At 49.0% G+C, this 26,189-nt stretch overlaps 1 protein-coding gene across 2 annotated transcripts in view; it reads right to left on the reverse strand.

Annotated features, from left to right (window-relative positions):
• The window catches only part of LOC140387064 (contactin-associated protein-like 5), a 1,365,877-nt gene that overhangs the window by 581,647 nt on the left and 758,041 nt on the right, over positions 1–26,189 (reverse strand). The window lies entirely within an intron of this gene.

Below are 26,189 nucleotides of genomic sequence, written 5' to 3' on the forward strand. Positions count from 1 at the left end.
AAGGAATATTGTTGTGGAACAACAGCGATTTAACACAGATGAACCCTCAGTAACATTCCCATGTGATTCATTTCCATTAAAGATGGAAAATCATAAAACAAAAAAGATGGACAGAAAGACATTGCTTTCAAAGGTTCATCCATCTTGATTTGACAGTCGCTGAGGATCCCTTTTGAGAACAATTGGTCTCAATGCTTGCCATCTGAATGTATAGGTGGGCAGGGACCTGGGCAGGAACTGGCAGTAGCGGATGGGCAGAAACAGAAATGGTTCTGGGATCTTAGATGGTGTCACTTGACCCCAGAGACATTGGTCAGAGCAGAATACATCACAGCATTTTAAAGAAAGATCAATTAGTCTTTAAAAAACTAAGATATAAAACTGCAGAAAAATGAGCAACATGAGGCAACATGAATGGTGTCTTCCAACAACCAGCGCAGGTGCATTGGATCAAATGCACTCCATGTCATCATTATTGATCTGCATAAAGCAGTTCTTAAATCAATTTGTTTTTCTATGAACTATTCCAATGTGTTTTACTTTTCAATTCCCAATACGATCGCCTGTGTTCCATTGATCCAAAAGCATGGTTATTTTTCACCCTCTAGACTTTTTCCCTTACATTCAGTTTTTGAACACCTCTTTGAACATTCCAACAACTCTCAGTACAGGCATCCAAATCATTTCCTGATAATATTAGTTCACCATTTGTAACTCCTGCTCCCTATGTTTCTTGTGCGTCCATTTTATTTTCTCTTGACCTCTCCAAGGTCATGGGCTGCATTCTCCACCAGCGGGATGCTCCATTTTGCTGGCAGCCCGGGGGTTTCCCGACGGCGTGGGGCTGCCCCACAATGGGAAGCCCCATTGACCAGCCGGCGTAACGGAGCATCCCGCCGGTGGGATGAAACAGAAATGTGGCGCCGTGGGGTGGAAGTCCTATCGCGGAAGTCTTGAGAAGTCCGGGCTTCTCGTTCATCAGAATCTAAAATCCAGTTCCATATTTCATATCAAACTCCTCGGCGACCAGAGAATCACGCCTGAGGTCAGTGGAGTTCTCCATTGTCCATATCTCGACCGTGGCATTCTTGCAGTGGTAGGGGCGGAGGAATCCAGCCCAAAATGTTATTCCAGGCATGGAAATAGGTGCGAATCCCACCAGCCACGGCAACATAGACCATAGAATTTACAGTGCAGAAGGAGGCCATTCAGCCCATCGAGTCTGCACCAGCTCTTGGAAAGAGCACCCGGCCCAAGGTCAACACCTCCACCCTATCCCCATAACCCAGTAACCCCACCTAACACGAAGGGCAATTTTGGACACTAAGGGCAATTTATCATGGCCAATCCATCTAACCTGCACATCTTTGGACTGTGGGAGGAAACCGGAGCACCCGGAGGAAACCCACGCACACACGTGGAGGATGTGCAGACTCCGCACAGACAGTGACCCAAGCCGGAATCGAACCTGGGACCCTGGAGCTGTGAAGCAATAGTGCTATCCACAATGCTACCATGCTGCCCACATGTTCCGGATCGCAAGGTTTAGGCACTTAAAAATCTTTTTTCCCCCATGTGAAACTAACTACTGTTCATAGACTACAGCTCCACCTTCAACACCATTATCCCAACAAGATTAATAACCAAACTCTGCAACCTTGGACTTGACCCCTCCCTGTGCAACTGGATCCTTGACTTCCTCACCAACAGACCGATCTGTCAGGATAGGCAACAGCACCACCTCCACAATAGTCCTCAACACCGGAACCCCGCAAGGATGTGTGCTCAGTCCTCTACTGTACTCCCTATATACACATGACTGTGTGGCAAGCTTTAACTCCAACTCAATCTATAAGTTTCCGGATGATATGACTGTGGTGATCGTATCTCAAACAACGACGAGTCAGACTACGAGTCAGAGATAAATCACTTGGTTACATGATGTACCGAAAACAACTTCTCTCTAAATGTCAGAAAAGAAACTGATAATCAACTTCAGGAAGCATAGTACGACATCATACGATAGTCTACATCAATGGCTCCAAAGTGGAGATGGTCGACAGCTTTAAGTTCCTGGGGGTCACCATCTCCAACAGTCTATTCTGGTCTATTCTGGTCCACTCACTTTGATGGAACAGTCAATAAAGCCCAACAACGTCTCTACTTCCTACGGAAGCTAAAACAATTCGGCATGTCTGCATCAACTCTCACAAACTTCTACAGATGTGCCATAGAGAGCATCCTATCCGGCTGCATCACAGCTTGGTATGGCAACTGCTCGGCCCAAGATTGCAAGAAACTGCAGAGTGTGGTGAACTCAGCCCAACGCATCACACAAGCTTGCCACCCTCCCATTGGTTCTGTATACACCTGCCTCAGGAAGGCAGACAACATTGTCAGAAACCCCTCACACCCAGGCTTTGCCCGCTTCTGGACCCTTCAATATGGATACAGAAGTCTGAAGACCCGCACATCCAGACAAAAGAACAGCTTCTTCCCCACAGCTACTAGACTCCTCAACGACTCTCCCTCAGACTGATCTGTTCCCTGTAAGAACACTATTCATGATGCCCTATGCTGCTCTTGCTCATGTCGTATTTGCTTTGTTTGGCCCTTGTTCAGCACTGGAACCAATTCTTTATTTGTCGAAGTACTTTGCCGTTTTTTTTTGTCTACTGTGTATGTACGTTTCCTTGGGCGCAGAAAAATACTTTCCACTGTACTTCGGTACATGGGACAATAAATCAATCAAGCAATCAAATCAATCAATCAATCAATCACCACACCTGAGGTGTAAAGCATCTGATTCACCCGCCCTATGGGTCATCTGAGCACTTCAATCAAGGGGGACACTTCATTTAAACAGCTCCACAGCACTTGACATCTTTCAAGCCAGCAGGATGTTAGCCAGAAGACCAGTTCCTAGATGTTTGGAGGGGCCCCTAATTCGATTACTGGAAGCCGGGGAGGAGAGATGGGCCACAATGTACCCATGGGTTGGCAGGAGACCCCCAGAAAGGTCATCAATCCTGTCTGGGAGACAATGGCTGCAGTGGTCAGTGCCAGGAGCTTGACCAAGAGGACGGGGGCCCAATGTAGACCCATGAATGACCAACTACGTTCTGGAAGCGTAATTGGCATCTCACCCTTCCAGCTCCCCTGGAATGTTACCTTGAATCCACATGCCATCAACTCACAAGCTCCAGCACCGACCTCCCAACAGCATCATCAAACCCCACCTCAGCACTCTTGATTAGAACCCCTCCCTGCCTAAGCGCAGTGCCCATACATGCCGGGTGTGATCAACCTCTGACCCACCAGGCACCCAGCTCACATTATCTCCTTTCATGTCCTTGCAGAAGATTGCCCACAACTGCATGGAGAGAGAGAAGACGGATGGTGGAATGTCCGAACGAAGGATGTTGACTCCATTCGAAAGCAGGGCAATGGAGCTTGCAGGGAAGGACCACGAGCTGGCTTTGCAAAGATACCAAGGTAGGCCTTTGACAGAAAAGTGAGGAGCCACTGCACCTTCATCCAGATTGCCAGTTTCAAGTGATATATTTGTTGAGCAACCCCTTGACCAGGTCATATGTTAAAACCCTGCCCCTTGCCTTGTAGGAACATCAAACAAAGGTAAACAAAGAAAATGAACGATACAGCACAGGAACCTGCCTTTCGGCCCTCCAAGCCTGTACCGGTTATGATACCACCCTTGGCCAAAACCCTCGGCGCTTCCTGGTGCCGAATCCCTCTATACCTATCATATCCATGTATTTGTCGAGATGCCTTTTGAACATCATTAATGTATCTGCTTCCACAATCTCTCCTGGCAACGCGTTCCAGGCACTCACCACCCTCTGTGTAAAAAACCTGCCTTGCGCATCTCCTGTAAACTTTGCCCCATGGACCTTAAACCTATGCCCCTAGTGACTGACCCCTCCACCCTGGGAAACAGTGCCAGCCACCATGCCTCTAATAATCTTGTAGAACTCTATAAGGTCGCCCCTCAACCTCTGTCTTTGCAATGAAAATAGTCCGAGTCTATTCAGCTTCTCCGCATAGCTAACACCCTCCAGACCAGGCAACATCCTGGTAACCCTCCACTACACCCTCTCCAATGCCTCCGCATCCTTCTGGGAGTGTGAGAACCAAAATTGTGTGCGATATTCTTAGTGCGGAATTACCAAGGTTCCATACAACTGTAACATGACTTGCCAATTTTTATATTCGAGGCCCCGCACAATGAAGACAAGCATTCCGTATGCTTTCTTGATTACCTTGTCCACCTGAAATGAAAATCACTTATTGTCACAAGTAGGCTTCAAATGAAGTTCCTGTGAAAAGCCCCTACTCGCCACATTCCGGCGCCTGTTCAGGTAGGCTGGTACGGAAATTGAACCCACGCTGCTGACCCGCCTTGGTCTGCTTTAAAAGCCAGCTATTTAGCCCTGTGCTAAACCCTGTGTTGCCACCTTCACAGATCTTTGGACCAGCATGCCCAGATCTCTCTTACTTTCTATATTCCTAAGAGCTTTGTCATTTATGGTATATGCCCCCTCTATGTTAGACCTACCAAAAAGCATTACCTCACATTTGTCTGGATTAAACTCCATTTGCCATTTCTCTGCCCAAGTCTCCAACCTATCTATGTCCTGCTGTAATCCCCTAACAATCCTCAACACTATCTGCCACTTCACCAACCTTGGTGTCATCCGCAAACTTTCTAATCAGACCAGCTACATATTCCTACAAATCGTTTATGTATACTACAAACAACAGAGGCTCCAGCACCGATACCTGTGAAACACCACGAGTCACAACTTTCCTTTTAGAAAAACATCCTTCTGCTGCTATCCTTTGACTTCTGTGACTGAGCCAGTTCTGTATCCATCTTGCCACCTCACCTCTGATCCCGTGTGATTTCACCTTTTGGACCAGTCTGCCATGAGGCACCTTGTCAAAGACTTTACTGAAGTCCATGTAAACAACAGCCTCTGCTCTCCCCTAATCTTTGTCACTTCCTCAAAAACCTCAGGTTAGTAAGGCACAACCTCCCCTTCCCAAAACCATGCTGTCTATCGCTAATGAGTCCATTTGTTTCCAAATGGGAATAAATCCTGTCCCTGAGAATTCTCTCCAATAATTTACCTACTACCGACGATGGCTCACCGGCCTATAGTTTCCTGGATTATCACTGCTACCTTACTTAAACAGTGGTGCCACATTTGCTATTCTCCAGTCCTCTGGGACCTTACCTATAACCAGTGAGGCCACAAGGATGTCAGCCAAGGCCCCAGCAATTTCTTCCCATGCTTCCCTCAGTTTTTGATGTCAACATGACCCAGACTATCCACACACCCTACCAATGATGAGGCTCAGGCATCAATCAGCAGCGCCTGCAACTGCAAGACTAAATGGGAGAGTTGCAGGAGATGTTGCCACTGTTGCATTGCACTCAGGCCAACACTGCAAGGGTGGTATCCACAGTGGACAGCCTGGGGAATGATGTCAGAGCCAATCCTGGAGAACTCCGAAGCATGGCTCAGTTCCAGAGGACCATGGCTGAGGGATTCAACGCCATGGTCCAGACAATGGCAGGCCTCCAGGACTGGCAGTGCTAAATGACGTTGAAGCTTCTGGAGCTCTCTCTAGCTTGCCCTCTGTGCCATGGAGTAACCCAGCGGCCCATGAGCACTGAGGGAGGAGAAAGCGCTGGAGCACCTCTCGGAGATTTCCACCAGGAGTGCCTTGGAACAATCAACCCTTCTGAATCTCCCCTTCCTAATCCCAATACATCTCAGGGGCAGCAGGCAAAACAGGGTGGTGCAACAAATTCAGTACCACCTAAATGTAGGCCAGGGCCCTCCAGAGAATGCCCACCATCGGCATCTCAGGGAACAGGGGGTGGAAGGCAGAAATCCCACTTCCATTTTGCATGTGCATTCTGGGAATCCACCATGACATAGTGGGAGGGTTCACGAGAATAAGGGGCTGGATTCACCGGTCGCCGACACCGAAACTGCTTTCGGCGACCGGCCGGAGAATCCAAGTTTCCGAAGAAATCAGGGGAGGGACCACTTTCATGATGCTCCGCCCCCTCCAAAGCGGTGTACTCTAGGGGTATGCCGTGCGCCGTAGCAAAGGCCTCAGGATATTGCCTAAGGCCTGCCCCCGATGCTCCACCCCCGACTAGGGGCTGGTTTAGCACACTGGGTTAAATCGCTGGCTTTTAAAGCAGACCAAGGCAGGCCAGCAGCACGGTTCGATTCCCGTACCAGCCTCCCCGAACAGGCGCCAGAATGTGGCGACTAGGGGCTTTTCACAGTAACTTCATTGAAGCCTACTCGTGACAATAAGCGATTTTCATTTCATTTCATTTCATTTTCATTTTCATTTTCATTTCACCTGCTGAGTTCCAGACGGCGTGGATCTCTCATGGTCTCACCTGTCGGGAACTCAGCGTGGCAGCTGCAGATTCAGTCCAGAGTCACCACAGTATGGGGAGGGCCGATCCGTGGGCAGGGGGGGAAATTATTCGGGGCTGGAGGCACTGTGGGGGGGGGGGGGGGGGGGCGTGTTCCAGGACGCGCAGGCCAGCTGAAGGGCGGGGACTATTTCATAGGCCGGGTCTGCGAGCCGCCGCTGCCGTGCGCATGCGTGGCTACAGACCCGGCAATTCTCCGGGATGTATCGGCAGCTAGAGCTCGCTGCTCTACGCTGCCGTCTTGCTATCCCCCAGCAAAACGGGGAATCGGTGGCCGTTTTGCGTCAATTTTTCAAGCGTAAAACATCACCATTCCCAAGATGGCGTGGGGACATAGCCCCAGAATTGGAGAAACCCGCCCAAGATGTTTCAGGGGCACAGAGTGGGCACGGGTGAAGTTAGGCCCAGATAGTTGTCAGAATGAAATGTCACAATTTCTCTAGTTGTTCACAGCCTTAAGACTTCATTCTCTTTGACCCTCCTCACACTGGGATAGATCTTCGCCCCATCTAGATGCAGCTTTTCTCACAGACTCCCAATGTAAGCGGTAGTGGACAGGTTAGGCCCACTCAAACCAAGAGTAACATACATCCTGGAAGAACTCTGGCACTAACCAGTAAACCCTATACCCTTTCTCCTAATATTCCTCTGATCCTACCGGACAAAGGCATGTCGTCCTGGACTTGCATATGAGCCGGGGAGTCGGCGTGCTGGCGGCAGACAGACAGGAGTCAAACATAAGCAAAAGCTGAGGAGCATCAGAGCTTTCCTCACTGTGAGCCATCATCACCTTCCTGCAGGACAGGCTAAGCAGGCACAAGGACTCTGCAGGACCAGCACCCTCAAAACTTGGTTTTCATGCAGACCTCGTCCCTTGCAGAGGGGTCTTGAAGCTCTTGGGGGATGAGGGTGATGGTCTGGGAGCTGTTGGACACCATGATTTGATTTGATTTAATTTGATTTGCTATCACATTTACCGAAGTATAGTGAAAAGTAATTTTCTGTGGCCAAGGGAACGTACACAGGACGTACATAATAGACAAACTGTATGGCAGCAAGGTAGCACAGTAGTTAGCACAGTTGCTTCACAGCTCCAGGGCCCCGGGTTCGATTCCCGGCTTGGGTCACTGTCTGTGCGGAGTTCGCACATTCTCCCAGTGTGTGCGTGGGTTTCTTCTGGGTGCTCCGGTTTCCTCCCACAGTCCAAAGATGTTCAGGTTAGGTGGATTGGCTATGCTAAATTGTCCAGAAAAGGTCAGGTCTCAATAACGACACGAGAGTGTGGAATGGTAAATGACGGCTTTGATAAGCAGAGAACTAGCCAGCTACAGAGATGAGTGCTCACTGAGTGCCGCCTACAGGGCATCACCTTATATACGGCTCCCTGGTGGGCGGAGCCAGAGGCGGAGTCCCCCTAGGGTTCCAAATCCTGTTTTAAAGGGGCATCACCTAACATGGTGTTAAGGGTACAGTAACCATTCATCACATTCACCCCTGTTCAAAAAGAAAACGCAGCGTCCGTCGGGGGTGAAGTGGAATTACATGTCCATTCTTTTTGGCGGCCTGATCATCCTCGTCGGCCTTCTCAGCTCGTGCGGTGATGTGGCGGACACAGGCGTCTTTGGTGAGGGTACATCCGGGAGCACGCGGTGGTCGGAGCCTTCGTCTGGGTCGCGGTAGGGGGTCGGGGGGCAGGGAGAATAGCTGGGGGAATAGCTGGGGGTAGCGGTGCCGGCGCCGGTGGGGTGTGTGCAGAGTGGGTGCTGGGGGGGGGGGCACGGTCGGTGTCTACCGGCGGTGTGGGGGCCCAGGGGGGGGCATCAGTGGGGGAACCAGAGGGTGCCAGATCCCGGAGGGAAACCATGTCTTGCCTTCCGTTGGGGTGCGCGACGTAGGCTTATCGGGGGTTCGCATGTAGCAGTTGGACCCTCTCGACCAGGGGGTCCGTCTTATAGCTCCTCGCGTGCATCCGGAGAAGAACAGGTCCCAGAGTCGTCAACCATTGTGGAAGCGAGACCCCAGAGGTGGACATCCTGGGGAAGACAAACAAGCGATTGTGAGAGGTCTCATTCGTGGCTGTGCGGAGGAGCGACCTAATGGAGTAGAGGGCATCGGGTAGGACCTCCTGCCAGCGGGTGGTTGGGAGACTTCTCACCCGTAGGGCCAGAAGGACAGCCTTCCAAACTGTTGCGTTCTCCCTCTCCACCTGCCCGTTTCTCCGTGGGTTATAACTGGTCGTTCTGCTAGAGGCAATGCCCTTGCTGAGCAGATACTGACGCAGCTCATCGCTCATGAACGATGTAACCCGGTCGCTGTGGATGTAAGCGGGGAAACCAAACAGGGTGAAGATGCTGTGCAGTGCCTTTATCACGGTGGCCGTTGTCATATCGGGACAGGGAACGGCGAATGGGAAGCGGGAGAACTCGTCGATGATGGTTAGGAAGTAGATATTGCGGTTGGTGGATGGGAGGGGGCCTTTGAAGTCCACACTTAGTCGCTCAAAGGGCCCCGAGGCCTTTACAAGGCGAGCCTTGTCTGACCGGTAGAAGTGCGGTTTGCACTCCGCGCAGATCTGGCAAGCCTTGGTCATGGCCTTGACCTCCTTGGTGGAGTAAGATAGGTTGCGGGACTTGATAAAGTGGATGAGCCGGGTAACCCCCAGGTGACAGAGGTCATCGTGGATAGCCCGCAGGCGATCCTCCCGCGCGTTGGCGCACGTGCCGTGGGACAGGGCATCTGGGGGCTCGTTGAGCTCCTCTAGATGATACTTAATATCGTACGCGTAGGTGGAGAGTTCGATCCTCCACCTCAAGATTTTATCATTTTTAATTTTGCCCTGTTGTGCGTTATCAAACGTGAAGGCTACCGACCGTTGGTCGGTAACGAGGGTGAACCTCCTATCTGCTAGGTAGTGCCTCCAGTGCCGTACAGCCTCCACAATGGCTTGTGCCTCCTTTTCGACTGCAGAGTGCCGAATCTCGGAGGCAGTGAGGGTCCGAGAGAAGAATGCTACTGACCTGCCTGCCTGGTTGAGGGTAACAGCCAGGGTGATGTCTGACGCATCGCTCTCTACCTGGAAAGGGATGGCCTCGTCCACTGCGTGCATAGCGGCCTTGATGATGTCGGCCTTGATGCAACTAAAGGCCGACCGGGCCCCAGCTGTCAGGGGAAATGTCATGGTCTTTATGAGTGGACGGGCTTTGTCCGCATATCTGGGGACCCACTGGGTGTAATGGGAGTGTGGTGGTATGTATTAGGGGTAATACGGTACACCACGTGTCGGCAGGCTATTGGTGGAGGGATGCCAGGTCCTGATAGGATCTGCCACCTACTGGACTCCACCCAGAAATGCCAGCATAAGAACCCAGTTTTTCCCTCCATTTCCCTCAGCAGCTGCATTCTGTAACCACGCTGCTGGGGATAAAGTTCTGCTTAATAAAGCCTTCAATTGACATTACCTCAACCTGCCTCGCGTCATATTGACGGTGCTACAGGGAGAAAAGCCCCAAGCACCGTTTGAGGGCCTTAAGGCTACGGGTGAGGGGGAGTTCCTTAAGGGGGCGAATACGGTCAGGGTCGGTACCTAGGACCCCGTTTTCCACGACATAGCCGAGGATGGCTAGTCGGGTTGTGTGGAAAACGCATTTTTCCTTGTTGTAGGTCAGGTTGAGGGGCCCAGGCGGTCTGGAGAAACATTTCAAGGTTGGCGTCATGGTGCTGCTGATCATGGCCGCAGATGGTGACATTGTCCAAGTACGGGTAAGTAGCCCGCAGGCCGTACTGGTCCACCATTTGATCCATCGCCCTCTGGAAGATGAAGACCCCATTTGTGATGCCGAAGGAGACCCTGAGGAAGTGGAAAATCCGGCCGGCTGCTTCGAAAGCAGTATAGAGGCGGTCTTCCGGTCGGATAGGGAGCTGGTGGTAGGTGGATTTTAGGTCGACAGTGGAGAATACGCGGTATTGAGCGATCCGGTTGACCATCTCTGCTATGCGGGGAAGGGGGTACGCATCGAGCTGCATGAAGCGGTTTATGGTCTGTCTTAGTCCATGACCACCCGTTTCTTTTCCCCGGACTGTACTGTCATAATATACACACAGGTATATGATGGTGCACAGACAGGCATTGATTGACACACAGGATGACCAGTGAACACACAGAACACAGCAGTCAATCAGCAGACAGGACACGACCTCTATAAAGCCAGAGGGCACTAGTTTTTCCGCTCTCTTGGGATCCAGCCTCTGAGACACTCAGAGCCCGTGAGCAGCAACTAGAACATACACCATGTGGTAGTAAGATAGTCTGGTCAGGTTAGCCTCCGGTCTCCAGTCAAGTCAGCATAGTGTCAACCCACAGTTAAAGTATGTATGATAGTTAAGAGTTCAATAAAATCGAGTTGCATTTCTTCAAGTGTTGGAAGCCTGCCTCTCTCACTGCTGCAGTAAACTCAGTCCTCGCAGACCCGGCATACCCAACACATCACGTACTACCACCACTTGTGCTCTCCAGGGGCTGTTGCTAGCCTCGATGACCCCCACTTTCAGTAGACGCTGGACCTCTGACTTGCTAAAAGTAATCTCTTGGGCACTGTACCGCCGGCTCCTGGTGGCGACGGGCTTACAGTCGGGGGTGAGGTTCGCGAATAATGAGGGGGGTGCAACTTTCCGTGTTGCAAGGCTGCATACCATGAGAGGGGGCAAGTGTCCGCCGAACTTCAGGGTCAGGCTTCGGTGGCTGCATTGGAAATACAGACCGAGCAGCAGGGGGGCACAGAGGTGAGGGAGGATATAGAGCTTGAAACAAGCATATTCGGCGCCCTGGATCGCGAGATTCGCAATACAATACCCCTTGATTTGGACCGAGTGGGACCCGGAGGGCTGTGGTTTGGGAAGCGGGATAGGTGCACAAGGAGCAGCGCCTTACCGTTTCTGGATGGACAAACCTCTCCGTGCTCCCGGAGTCGAAAAGGCAGGGTGTGTCGCGCCCGTTGATCTGGACCTGCATCTTGGAGTTCCGCAGGTGCTTTGGCCACGATTGGTCGAGGGTGATCGCTCCCAGTTGCGGATAGTCTGAGTCCTCAGCCGAGTCGGATTCACAAAATGGCCGCCACCGTCGGTCGAACGTGTCGGGTTTAGAAGATGGCCGTCGCCAAGATGGCCGCCCCCATGACTCGCACAAGGCCAATGACGCGTCAGACAGGGGCGTGGCCGGCCGGTGCGCAGCCGCGTTGCGGGGCTTGCGGGCCTGTGAGCTCGATTTTCGGGCCTGGTGAGCTTTTTGTTACTGGGCCTTGGGCCTGTCCAGGCAGACCCTCGCGAAATGCCCCTTCTTTCCGCAGTCGCTGCAGATGGCGGAGCGGGCTGGGCAGCGTTGACGTGGATGCTGGCCCTGCCCACAGAAATACAACGGTGTGCTCCCCGGTCTGGGCGGGTCACCGCGCGGCGCAGGCCCGTAGCATGGCCGAGTCTGGGGAAGTCCGAGGGGGGCTCGCAGGGTCTGCGGAGTACGTGCCTTGGTTGTGCTGGGCCACTTCCAGCGAGGTTGCGAGCGTTACCGTGTCCTGAAGGACTTTTGCTCCATTTTCGAGGATGCTCTGCCTGATATAGGTCGAATGGATGCCGGACACGAAGGTGTCTCGGATGTGCAGGTTCATGTGGACTTCCCCCGTCACATCCTGATGGTTGCAGTTCCTGGCGAGTGCGGTGAACTTTTCCACGCACTCGTCCAGCGTTTCCACTGAGCACTGCCGGCAGGATCCCGATCGCCTCGTCGTAAGTGGTCGCCTACTTGATCATGGCGGAGATTCTATGGCTCACCCGGGCATGGAGTAGGCGCAGCTTGCGAGGCCCTTCGACAGGAGCTGCCGAGGATTCAAGGTAGGCCTCGAAGCAGCGGAGCCAGTACTTAAACATTTCTTTGGCCTCCGGTGTCCGTGTTTCCAGGTTGAGCTTTTCTGGCTTGAGACCGGTGTCCATCCTAACGCAGTCTGCTTATTAAATTGTAGTACCCGCAATCACAACACGAGAGTGTGGAATGGTAAATGAAGGCTTTAATAAACAGAGAACTAGCCAGCTACAGAGATGAGTGCTCACTGAGTGCCGCCTACAGGGTGTCACCTTATATACGGCTCCCTGGTGGGCAGAGCCGGAGGCGGAGTCCCCCAGGGTTCCAAACCCGGTCTTAAAGGGGCATCACCTACATGGTGTTAAGGGTACAGTAACCATTCATCACAGCTATGCTAAATTGTCCTTAATGTCCAAAAAAGGTTAGGTGGAGGTGTGGGAATAGGGTGGAGGTTTTGGCTTGGATAGGGTGCAGGCTCGATGGGCCGAATAGCCTCCTTCAGCACTGTAAATTCTATGTTAAATAATCAACAGAGTACATTGACAAATGGTACATCGACAAACAATGATTGCAGATTCTGTTGTGAGATCCTGTCCAGTCTCTGGTCATCTCTTACTTTTAAGGAAATGATCCACCTTCACAATTTTCTTGCCAGCAGCTAGAAAACTGAAGCAGCTCTGCTTCATGATTTCGCACTAAAGGCACGTACATGGTGACATCCAGTGTACAGGGCACGTGGCCTGCTTTCTGCTGCCGCTCCTGGCCAGGAGACTGCAAACTGCCTAATTTCTTTTCACTTAAAAGGCGGCAGCAGCCACTGGGCGCTTCCCCCGCAATCAGGACCACCGCGGCAACGGTGCGACCGATCGCTCCATAACCCTCCCGCCACCTGCTCGCGAGACACCCGCGGGTCACAACCTGCACTCTGAAAAACCCTGTCCTATAGAACAAACATGCAAAGTGTGACATTCAATAGGATAGGCTAACCTTTGACCTATGTGACTCCCCGTATCTAGACACGCATGTAACATGGATGCACCTTCCGTGGCCATCAAGTCCCAGAAAGGGTCTTGAACTCAGAACTTCTGTCTCAGTAGTTGAATCGCTACCCATTGTACCACATGACCTCCCTGAGGTGAATCAGTTCCTCATTATTTTGCTCACTCAATTAATTAATTAACTGTGAAAATGTTTAAATGGCACAACAGCATATCACTGCTTCGATGTCATGGTAAAATTGAATTGCACACTATTACCATCACTTCAAACTTCAAAATGGTTAAAAAAAAACATGAAATCACTGCACAGTTGTTAAGAAGTCATTGACCATTATGTAAAGTTTGTGTTTGTGTTTGGTTGGAGTGCGTCGGCTGGCACAAGAGACTCAGGGAGGTCGTTTTGGTTTTAACAACCTTGCTATGCCATGCTGCTCGCTCTTAATAAGCTGTGTTGGCAGGAATGAACTTTATGCAAAAGATTTATTTTCTCTCAGCTGGAATAATCAGCCCACTTTGTTCAATGTTCAAATTTGTTCCAGTGCTCAAGTCCTTGTGGTAGGGCTAATTTTTTTTAAAATGCAGAGGCGAATGGTTCGATATCAGCCTGTGTCCCGCTTCAGTAAAACGACAGACCTTAACTCACAGCCTCCTTTCTGCTCCTGAGCCAGCAGTTGCTATTTTAACTCAGTTTTGGAAAACAATGTGATAATGACCAGATAATTTGTTCTGTGATGTTAACTGAGGGATATTTGCCAAGACTGGGGGGGGGGGGGAAATAATTAGTCTGCAGTTTTTCAAAATAGTGCATCCATCTTCGGGGGCAGACGCAGTCTTGGTTTACTGTGCCATCTAAAGATGGCATCACAAATAGTGCAGCATTCTCTCAGTACTCAGCTGGAGTGATTTTTTCATTTTTTGCACCGGTCATTCTTGAGTAAGCCTTCAACCCACAACCTTCTGACTTTGAGGCAAGAGGGTGACCCACTGAGCCATACCTGACATACAGGAGTGGGCAGAGTGTGCACAGCACAGCATCCACCCTTTGGCATCATGCATTGGATGGTCCTATTTGTGACCCTTAGCATCAATCTTTTCTTGGGTCACTGGATGAACTGCTGTAAATCCTAGTTCATCAATGCCCCCTCACGTGCCCCTAACCCCTCCAGAACAGTACGCTACCCATGATTGGAGCACTCACTGAAAACATACATCCAGTTCAATTTTATACTATTTGACTCATGTTCTATATTGGTAAGGTGTCTACTTTTATGGACATACTGTCTAACACTTGCAGTTTTTTGAGTTCTTCTGGATATTCTTCAAGTACGCTGACATGTAGTGTGGTGCTTGGCTAGGGTAGGATTTGGACCATTTTAATAATAATAATCTTTATTAGTGTCACAAGTAGGCTTACATTAACACTACAATGAAGTTACTGTGAAAATGCCCGAGTCGCCACACTGCGGCACCTGTTCGAGTAGAATTCAGGGACTGGGATTCTTCGATCCCCTGTTGGGTCGGAGAAACGCTGGAGGGGGAGAGCGCGAGAATCGTGCCATGCCACTCTGATGCTGACCCGCCAATTCTCCGGCGGCGATTCTCGGGCACCCGCAGGATCGCCGCCGCGCCGGTCAGGGGCCGTAGAAAGTGGCCCCCCTGGCGATTCTCCATGCCGCGATTTGCCGAGTGCCCGCCAAGTTCGGCCAAGTCCCACCGGGACCTCGGAGTTCTGGCTGCGGGGCCGGTTCTGGTTGGGGGGGGGGGGGAGCGGGGGGAGCCGACTCCGTGGGGGGCCTCCCCGATCGGCGGGCGGGCTATTTCTGTAGGGGGCCTATGTTCCTCCGCGCCGTGCCCCTGTAGGACTCCGCCATATTGCCCGGGGGCCGGCACGGAGAGGGGAACCCACACGCATGTGCTAACTCGTACCGGCCGTGGTGCGCATACGCGAACTCCCGTTGGCTGTGGCGCGACGACTGGAGCAGCGGACACCACCCCGGCACCGTACTAACCCCCTGGGAAGGTGTGCATACCTGGGCCTGGAGGCCCATTGACCCCAGAATGGCTCGCGCCGCTTTTGACGCTGGCCTCAGGATCGGAGAATCCTGGCCAGGATGTCCAATTCACCTAACAAGCATGTCTTTTGGGACTCGTGGGAGAAAACCGGAGCACCAGGAGGAAACCCACGCAAACACGGGGAGAATATGCAGACTCCACACAGACAGTGACCCAAGCCCGGAATCAAACTCGGGTCCCTGAAGCTGTGAAGCAACAGTGCTAACCACTGTGCTAACCTTCCGCTGTTTCTTCTGCATATCAACAATCGTACATTACAGCTTGATCTCAAAAGCTACTTGTATCTTTATTTCTGTAAGTTTATTAGCGCCTCGCTCCCCAGTCTTGCCAATTTTTTTTCAGTTAGTCAGTGTCATTCAAAATCCATCTATCTCATTTCATTCTTATACACAGGGCCTTGCTTCGCATATCCTTTCAGTTTTTAATCATGCGGGATTAACTGTATCACTTCGGTGCATCAGTTACAAAGCATCATGTAACCTTAGCATCCCACTCTTAAGACCGTGCATGGTGTCCATTTTCACCCACACTGCGCACCTTCAACTATTGCTTATTGGATCACTTTTCAATGGTCATAACATATCAAATCAGATTACCATCAGCCCGAGCTGTACACTCCACTAAGCAGATTATTTCGATAAAAGATTTTTAACATTTATTTTCTCCAATTTATGATATCTGTGTAGATTTAGTTCATTTGGATCACCATTTTTTTTGTACGATGAGATGTTTCTCTCAATGTACAAGAGGTGTGAATGATCTTAGAGATAAAAGACAGGTAATTGTTCCCTTTAAGATCTCTATTCAAATAAAATTGTCCCTCGAAACCGGAGCAGGAGGAGGAAGCATCTTACTTTCCTCGAGGAATTAGCTCAGTGATCAATACCATGAAAAGCAAGATAATAAATTAAATCAGTGTGCTGGTTTATCTCATCACATAGGGCAGGGTGACCTCTGTTTGCCTTTGGAACAGAAGCTAAAATGCGTTCCGAAAGATTCTCTCTGCTTCTCCCACCTGTGGAGTTGAAGATGTGGCTCGTCGAGGACAAGTTCTTCCCTGCCACGCTTCTCCTGCTGCATGCAAACAATCCGACCAAAGAAATATAAAGCTGGGTGAAACATCTAAAAGCAAGAAGCTGATGGTCAAATCAATAATAATGAGATTGTCCAGTGACAAAACCTGAACATTTCCATCTTGTTAAAGGTAGATTGCATGGCTGCTTTTTAAAAAAAAAAAAGAGTAACCATTGTGTTACTTCAATGCATGCAAGGTGCTTCTGAAAACTGATTCGAGTATACATAATGCTGAATCTGTCAGAAACCTCAATACTTAGCGGTCATGTAACAAAATGTACATTTCCTGTGTAGGTTTTGCAGTGAATCGGAATTGATTTAAGGTTTTCCTTTGAAAGCAGCCAAATATTTAGTCCCTCAAGATTGAAATGCAATAAAGTGGAATACTCCTGATTTAGTTTTAAAATTTCACCCGGGCGCTTTATACTCTATCTATTATTTTGTTGTTGTGATGCCTTGTACAGAATGCAGCTGAATCGTTCGCTTACTTGCCCGGTTAGTGGGCATACTTTCTGGTTGGTGGATGGTTCACTCGGCAAGATTAGTTAATGTTATACCAAGTGAACCAACGGCCTGCAGCAAATATGTTCAATCCCTTGATTCACAGACTAAATCTGGCCTTAAACGTTTAACCATGATTATATACCTCCAAGGTAATTTAATCACTCATGGCCCATTAGCCAGTTCTACCTCATGTGTCTCTCCCTTTGCTCAAAAAGGTTGGATAGTCTGTTAAATCTCTCAGCTGCAGTGATAAATTGATTGAGCTGAAATATGACAACCGCAAATCCAAGATAAGTGATGGGGCAGGAAGTGGCAGAATTACAACAAAAAGTGATTTCTTTCCTGTGCAACATTGTGCCTTCCTTTTTTATGTCATTGTGCACATCTGATTCACTCATAGAGTTTTACAGCACAGAATGAGGCCCTTCAGCCCATAGTGTCTGGGCTGGCCATCAAGCAGCTTTCTATTCCAATCCCTTGTTCCAGCACTTTCTCCATAGCCATGTATGTTACGAGTGTGTTAAGTGCTCAGCAAAATGTTTTGTAAATGCTGTGAGGGTTCCTAACAGAAAACGGCCCTATTTACTTTGATCATCAAAATCTCAGAGTTTAGACATTGCAGAAGCTTTTCCCATCATTGGTCATATCTGGAGTCAGAATTGAGGGGAAACTTGGCTGGAGAGGATGGATAATGGAACAGGGCAGCATGGTAGCACAGTAGTTAGCACTGTTGCTTCACAGTGACAGGGTCCCAGGTTCGATTCCCGGCTCGGGTCACTGTCTGTGTTGAGTCTGCACGTTCTCCCCATGTCTGCGTAGGTTTCCTCCGGGTGCTCCGGTTTCCTCCCACAAGTTCCAAAAGACGTGCCGTTAGGTGAATTGGGCATTCTGAATTCTCCTTCAGTGTACCCAAACAGGTGCCGGAATGTGGTGACTAGGGGCTTTTCACAGTAACTTCATTGCAGTGTTAATGTAAGCCTACTGGTGACAATAAAAAATATTATGATCTGTTTATACTCCATTAAAATTAACATATCAAAGCAAGAGAGACTCTTTTACAAGCACCCCTCCTCCCCAGCTGTTTCTCCACTAAACCACTGTGATCACTCAATCGACTAGACTCAGGAACAATAACAGGAAGTCATACATTTTTTAAATGTAATGTTGCTTGGTATGGGGGACTGGCTAGTTTAGCATTTATTACCCATCCCTAATTGCCCTTGAGAAGGTGATGTCCGTCTATTTGACCCGCTGCAGTCAACATAGCATAGGTACACCCGCAGTACTGTTAGGGAGGCAGTTCCAGGATTTGACTAGGAACAGTGAAGGAACCATGATGTATTTCCAAGTCAGGATGGTGTGCGGCTTCGAGGCAAACTTGCAGCTGGTGGTGCTCCACTGCATCTGGTGGCATTGTCCTTCTAGGTGGTAGATGTTTCAGGTTTGAAACATGCTGTCAAAGGAGCCTTGGTGAGTTGCTGAGTGCATCTTGTAGATGGTACACACACTGCTGCTATTGTGTATCAGTGGTGGAGAGCATGAAGACGGTGGATGGGGTGCCAATCAAGTGGCTGTTTTATCCTGGATCATAGAATCATAGAATTTACAGTGCAGAAGGAGGCCATTCGGCCCGTCGAGTCTGCACCAGCCCTTGGAAAAAGCACCCTAACTAAGCCCACATCTCCACCTTATCCCCGTAACCCAGTAACCCCACCCAACCTTTATTTTGGACACTACAAGCAATTTATTGAAAATCGCTTATTGTCACAAGTAGGCTTCAAAGGAAGTTACTGTGAAAAGCCCCTAGTCTCCACATTCCAGCGCCTGTTTGGGGAGGCTGGTACGGGAATTGAACCATGCTGCTGGCCTGCCTTGGTCTGCTTTCAAAGCCAGCAATTTAGCCCTGTGCTAAACAGCCCAACCAGCCCATTTATTATGGCTAATCCACCTAACCTGCACATCTTTGGACTGTGGGAGGAAACCGGAGCACCCGGAGGAAATCCACACAGACACGGGGAGAACATGCAAACTCCACACAGACAGTGACCCAAGCCAGGGATCGAACCTGGGACCATGGAGCTGTGAAGCAACTGTGCTACCGTGCCGCTCATAAATGGATGGTGTTGAGCTTCTTGAATGTTGTTGGAACTGCACTCATCCAGGCAAGTGGAGTGTATTCCATCACTCTCCCGACTTGTGCTTTGTGCATGGTGGACAGGCTCTGGGGATTCATGAGGTGAGTTATTCTTTCTAGGATTCCCAACATCTGACCTTCATTATATCTGATCAGGGGTCTATGAACCTGCCAAGCTATTCGATTGTGATACAAGCATCTTGTAAGGTTATTCTGTGTATGTGTTTGATTGTATTCCTTTTTGAGATAAGAAACTCATATTTAAATTTCCTTTCGGCCTGTGAAATGTTTGAAACTACTTCTCAGTCTGTCTCTTTCAAAATTGGATACGTTGCCTGGAGACGCAAGAGAGAAATAAATCAAATACTGTCTGTAAAAACAGCAACAAACCATGCGTAACGGTAAACATTCAACAAACCGATGTCCAATACAAGTTGTTTTGCAGTTTAATGCAGAGCTATTACTGTTTATTAATGACGTTCATCTTTCTATCTTCTGAAGAGGGGTAGTTATCTATTGAAAATCTACAGTGTGCCATTATTTTATTCACTTGGCCATTCATCATACAATAAATCCACTTGACAGTTTATAACCGAAGCTTTGTACTAATGGAATATTTATTCCATCACATTCCACAGTTCAGAGAAAGCATCTGAGGACGCATGCTGTAACCAGAAAATCCCCAGGCAGTAACAATGTTTTGCAATTTTGTTTGCGATCATGCTATGAATTACCTAGATATTGTGCGGGCAACAGCATAATCGGTGCTCACAGAGATGACGTGAACACTGAACCAGAGCTAATTTTCTCGACCAAAAGCTTAAAAGACATATGAGAAGATGCTTTACGTGAACTTATTTTTTCTTAGGATGTGGGCAATGTTGGCAAGATTGTTAGAAAAGACCTGGGGTGGAATTCTCCCTTCTTGCCTGTGGGGGGAGAACATCTAGTGGGAGTCAAAACGTCAGATACCCGCCAACGTAAAAACAGTTGGCAACCCTCCCAATGAAGGGTTACTGGACGGTAGGTTTTCCCACTGCCTCGTGGTGTGAGTGCTATTTGCGTTCATTTGCATCTCATTGAAACAGCTGATCGCCAGAATCTCCCCATGCCTTCCAATCATGTGTCACACCAGCGGGAGATTGTGCTGGCCTCAAACCCGTTTGAAAATGAGTGGCATGCACAAGTCGGGGACCTCAGTTAGCTTCAGACTTCAAAGGGAGCGCAACATGTTCTACTGGCATAGCGCTGCCTCTCCTGTTGCACTGAGCACCACACTGCTGGGACGGAATATTTTGTGTCCTCCAGCTCCATGCCGGCATGAATTTATGGACAGCACTGTGCTGCGGGAATTATGAACCCTCCTGTTTGACCAACTCTGACTAGTAGTGGTGTTGTTGACTGCCGGGGGTTTTCTGTTCCCGGTGCCTGACCCTGTTGTCTGTATACACAGCACTGTGCTGCGGGACTCGTGCAACCTCCACTTTGGCCGACTCAATGTTCGACTGCGGGTGCAATGCGAGGTAAAGGTGGAGCAGACGGAGATGGGGCGGGGGGGGGTGGAGTGTTTTGTGTAAGGGCTGGGGGTGGAAGGGCAAGAAGGCATGAGGAAAGAAAAAGGGCCAAGGAGGTGCAGGAGGTTGGAGAACATTGGCAGGCAGATGAAAGGCCGAGGGGCAGGAAACTCTAGAATACGTGGGGAGGGTTGGGTGCTCGTTTGTACATCACATCAGGGATGGTTCGCACAAACCCTGGTAGAAACATAGAAAATAGGAGCAGGCGGAGGTCATTTGGCCTCTCGCATCTATTGGGCTATTCATTAAGATCCAGACTGATCATCTAACTCAATAGTCTGACCGCGCCTTCCTCCCATATCATTTGATACCCTTTGCCCCAACTGCTATATCTAATTGCTTCTTGAAAACATACAGGGCGGGATTCTCTGGTCAGCCAGCCACGTTTCCCAGTGTGGGATTCTCTGCTCCCACAGCCGGCCAGTGGGGTTTCCCGTTGTGGCCACCCCACGCCATCGGGAAACCCGCGGATGGATAATTACGCTAACAATGTTTTGGCCCCAACTACTTTCTGTGGGAACGAATTCTACAGGCTCACCACTGTCTAGGTGAAGAAAGTTCTCCTAATCTATGTTCTAAACGGTCTACCCTGTATCCTCAGACTGTGAACCCTGGTTCTGGACACCCCCACCATCTGGGACATCCTTCTTGCATCTACCCTGCATAGTCCTGTTAGAATTTTATGGGTCTAACTTGGGGGGGTGGGGGGGGGGGCATGCGGCGGGCATCTGCAGCCTTTAGAGAGGGAAAGAGTGGTATGGGGAGGAGGAGGCGTAATGGTGCACATAGCCTTCAGAGGGAATAGGTAGAAGAGGTTGGAGAGTGAAGGCAATAGTAAAGGGGCCACATCTGCATCATATTTGACATCAATGAAGGGCAGTCATGGTTAACAATAAATGCCATTCATCTCTGGCCAAACATCTTCTACTTATTGACCATGAGCAACTGAATAGACCGCAGAACTATTTTGATTTGATCATTTCATTCACCCATTATCTGCTGCAGACAAGGCTCCAGATGTCACATTTTTGGAATGGTACATTGCTCACCTCAATGTGTCTGCTAGTATCGTAGGGGTAAGGCTGCATCAGGCACAATGCAATTAAGGCACCCAAAACTTTGGATACACACATATGTTTCTCAATCAGAGCTTCGTTTTCTGCACCCTTCAATCATTGGTGTCTTTAATCCTTTACTTCAGAGAGAAGGCAGAATGACTAATGGACCCAGCGCTTAATGCTGTGTTTCTCATTCAATGGAGGAGATGAAGGACAGAGAGGCATCGCTGCATGTAGGTCCAGCAGGAGGCATTGCCAGGGGAACATGGCCAAGGAGAGCCTGAGCGTGACCAGTGGGGTGAAGAGAAGAGGCTGCGACAGGTGAGGCACACACAAGACCAAGGATTTATGCCAAAGAGTGTCCTATTTACAAATTAGTATGAGGCAGTGCCGGGCACACCTTCAATTGTCCAGAGACCTAGTACATCCCCGGGCCACGTTCTTCGTGAAGACCTGATGCCACGTGGAGGCTTTCCCCTACCTGTGGCTTTGAAGGTGATGACAGCAGCTAATTTCTTTGCCTCTGGGTCTTTCTAAGGGTCAACCAGGGACCTGTGCAGCATATCTCAGACCACAACACATCACTGTATAAAGGAGGTCACCAATGCCTTTTATTGAAAGGCCCATCATTATGCCAGGATTGCTTTGGATGAAGATAGCCAGGCTGAAGTATTCATCAGTTTCACAGCGATCTCAGAATTACCAAGAGTGCAGGGTGCAATAGGCTACACCAATCTGGCTATATGGCTCCATGAAAGCCACCCAGATTGTTTATTAACTGCAAGGACTACCATTCCATCAACATGTAACTAGTGTGGGGCCATCACAAGCACATCCTGCACATACGTGCATGTTGCCCTGAGAGTTGCAATGACTCCGACATGAGTTACTCTTGGGATGCTCAGAGTCAGAATACCTTCAGGGATAGTTGCTTGGGGATAAGGGCTACCTAACTCCATCTGCAAATTTGTTGATGACACGATCGTACTGGGTCGGAACTCAAATAATGATGGGTCAGAGTACAGGAGGGAGATAGAGAACCTAGTGCCATGGTGCAACGACAACAATCTCTCCCTCAATGCCAGCAAAACTAAGGAACTGGTCAGTGACTTCAGGAAGCAAAGTGTTGTACACACTCCTGTCTGCATCAATGGTGCCGAGGTGGAGATGGTTGACAGTTTCAAATTCCTAGGTGTGCACATCACCTACAGTCTGACCTGGTCAACCCATGTTGACGTTACGACCAAGAAAGCACAACAGCACCTATATATCCTCAGGAAACTAAGGAAATTTGGCATGTTCACATTAATTCTTGCCAACTTTTCCAGGTGCATCATAGAAAACATCTTATCTGGCTGCTTGGTATTGCAACTGCTTGGCCCAAGACTATAAGAAACTACAGAGAGTCATGAACACAGCCCAGTCCACCACACAAACCCGCCTCCCATCCATTGACTCCATCTACACCTCCAGCTGCCTTGGGAAAGCAGGCAGCATAATCAAAGACCCCTCCCACCCGGCTTATTCACTTTTTCAACTTCTTCCATCGGGCAGGAGATACAAAAGTCTGAGAACACACACTAACAGATTCAAAAACAGCTTCTTCTCCGCTGTTACCTGTTAGTCCTGAATGGCCTCATTATGGACTGAACCGACATCTCCACGCATCTTCTCTTCTGTGTATTACTATACTCCATGTGCTTCACCCGATGTCCATGTCTATATATTTACATTGTGCATTTATCGCATGTCCTATATTTTTCATGTATGGAACGATCTGCCTGGACTGTACACAGAACAATACTTTTCACTGGACCTCGGTGCACGTGACATTAAATCTAAATCCAGATCATAGAATTTACAGTGCAGAAGGAGGCCATTTGGCCCACTGAGTATGCACCAATCCTTGGAAAGAGCACCCTACTTAAGCCCTCGCCTCCACCCTGTCCCCACTTAAACACTGGCTCATTACTCCAGTGCATCAGCCTCAAACTCATGACAAGGAGAGGTACAGCACAGCCCATTGCTCCACAGCCTCCCTGATAGAGAAGACCATAGGACCTCTGAAGCGGCGTTCCAGATGCTTGGATCACTCAGGTGGCTCTCTACAATACAGACCAGTGCAGATTTCCCTATTGATTGCAGTGCATTGTGCCCTTCACAATCAAAGATATACAAAGAGGCAAGGCCTTTCCAGTGGGCGAGCTGGAGGACGATGAGGTCTCATCAGAAGATGAAGATATATAAGATATAAAAGATGAAGATACAGAGGTCCAAGAAGCACAGGTGGCTGCTGAGGGACAGTATCAACGTGTTCATGCCACAGAGGAAGGAAGACATGGGAGATATGCCCATGAATGTTTAATTGCTGGCAGGTTTCAGGAAGAGTAACGTTAAATGAGGTGACCTGGACACATATCATCTAGCCCTCAAAGCTACTCCCTACCATTTTAGGGGATGGCTAAACAATTGCTGTGGAAATGAGTCCTGCATTCATTCTATCCTAATGACTCGCAGGGACATGATCTAACCTTTGGTCAATAGTGACATGCTAATTAATGCACTCACTCTGTGAAATTAAAAACAAATAACAGCGATATGAGACGAGGCTTGAGGCTTCCGACGCCATCCAATGATGTAAACACTGCAGCAAATTCCGACATCCTCTGAGGAGGCCCAAATACTGCAAGAGTATCATTGCTGATGAACTGCCCTCACTCATTGCTGTCCTTTGAGGAATAAGGGTTCAAAGTTTTCCCATCATCCACTTCTGATAAAGATTTGAATACATCTCCCTGGCAACAGATGTATCTGGAGATTAGTTGCACAGAGTTTGACATCACATGAACGTTCATCTCACAGTGGTACTGTTACGATCCCAGTCCAGACCCCAACAGTGGCTCGGATACTGGACCGACACCCCAACAATTTTGTGTATTTTAAGACTGTGCGGAAATAACGATTCGCTCCAGGAATGATTGCATGAAAAAATAGGGCTTTGTTATTTCTAAACCAAAACTTTATCATTAATACAATATTAACTTTTTAACTTCACACCCCAAAATGAACAGCTAACAATTACCCCTCAACACAACCATACAATTTCCCATTAAGCAACAAGAAAAGAACATACACCTCTTAATCCATTTTAAGATTAGCAGGGCATGGAGTGATACTTGCTTTATAAAACAGATCTGTCTTCGGTTGGAACTCCATTCAGACTCTGACTGAATATCTTCAAATAGCTGCATCATCTAGGTTGTTTCAGCCTCTTCATTGTCTTCAGACAAGACTGCTCTGCTTTAAAATAGTATCACTGTTTTTCGTAACTATCCTACTTGGAAATAATTGTAGCCTCAGATTCAGGTAGGTCAGGAACCAGCTCCTCTCTTTATCAAAGCTTCTCCAAACTCACAGCCTATCTACCTTTCTGAGCTCCACCCAGCAATGACCTCATCTCCCCAAGCTGGCAAACACATCTCTGTAAAAGCACACTAAATCCCAGGGACCTCCCCAGTCAATCCACTGTGCATCGCGCCAGACCGATAAACACAGAGCTGTGTCAATTTCACTTGCCGGCTGCTAAAACCACCCAGGCTCTGCAAACAGAATTATGTTAAAACAAACACATTCTAACCCTTGGCTTTTAACCCTTAAATTACCCCCTACATTTATAGTCCAATTTCCTAACATTTACCAATTGTCACAGTAGACTATCACATGAGTGGGAGGATGATAAACCTCGAGAAAAGCAGATACCGAAGTACAAAATCTAGCCTAAAGTTAACCAGATCATTCACATACCCGTCAAATGTATTATAAATAGTGCAATTCATTTACAGTGATAGCCCACCCATGAACCAGAAGAAACATCAATTCTTTTTAACTTTCCTGACCCGACTCCACATTGGTGCAGCCTCAACATCCGGACTGATAAGGATGTCCTGCTCAGGGGGAAGAAGCATGTTTGGCAGCCTGTGCTTCTGGGTTGGGTGCGAGCACAGGCAGAGGGACTGTGAGCAGCTGCACATCCTTGCAATGTGCTGAGGGGAGACCCCAGAGTGTCCAGTTGATGTTATTTTCCCTTTGGGTGCCAGAGCGCCCCAGTCTACCTCCTGCAGGAGATGGTGCATCTGGCGGGAGGCCGTGGTACCTTGCCCCCATGTCGCCTACATCCTGATGGTGTTCTGCGTTTGAATCCATGGAGAGAGCGGCCAAGCTCAAACTCTGGCAAGACCTGCTGGACCAAGGTCACCATAATGGTCGGCCCAAAAGAAAGATCCCTGTCCACCCCAAATGGTCGGCAGCAGCCTCCTCAAATTCAGCGAGCAGGAGGATCTCAGCTATTCCTCTCATGTCTTGGCTCACTCACCTTTGTTGCATGGCAACTTGGTCTGTATGAAGGTGAAGCAAAGCGTGTGATCAGAAGGAATGGAACA

Source organism: Scyliorhinus torazame, chromosome 2 (genome assembly GCF_047496885.1).
Source record: "Scyliorhinus torazame isolate Kashiwa2021f chromosome 2, sScyTor2.1, whole genome shotgun sequence".
NCBI lineage: Eukaryota > Metazoa > Chordata > Chondrichthyes > Carcharhiniformes > Scyliorhinidae > Scyliorhinus > Scyliorhinus torazame.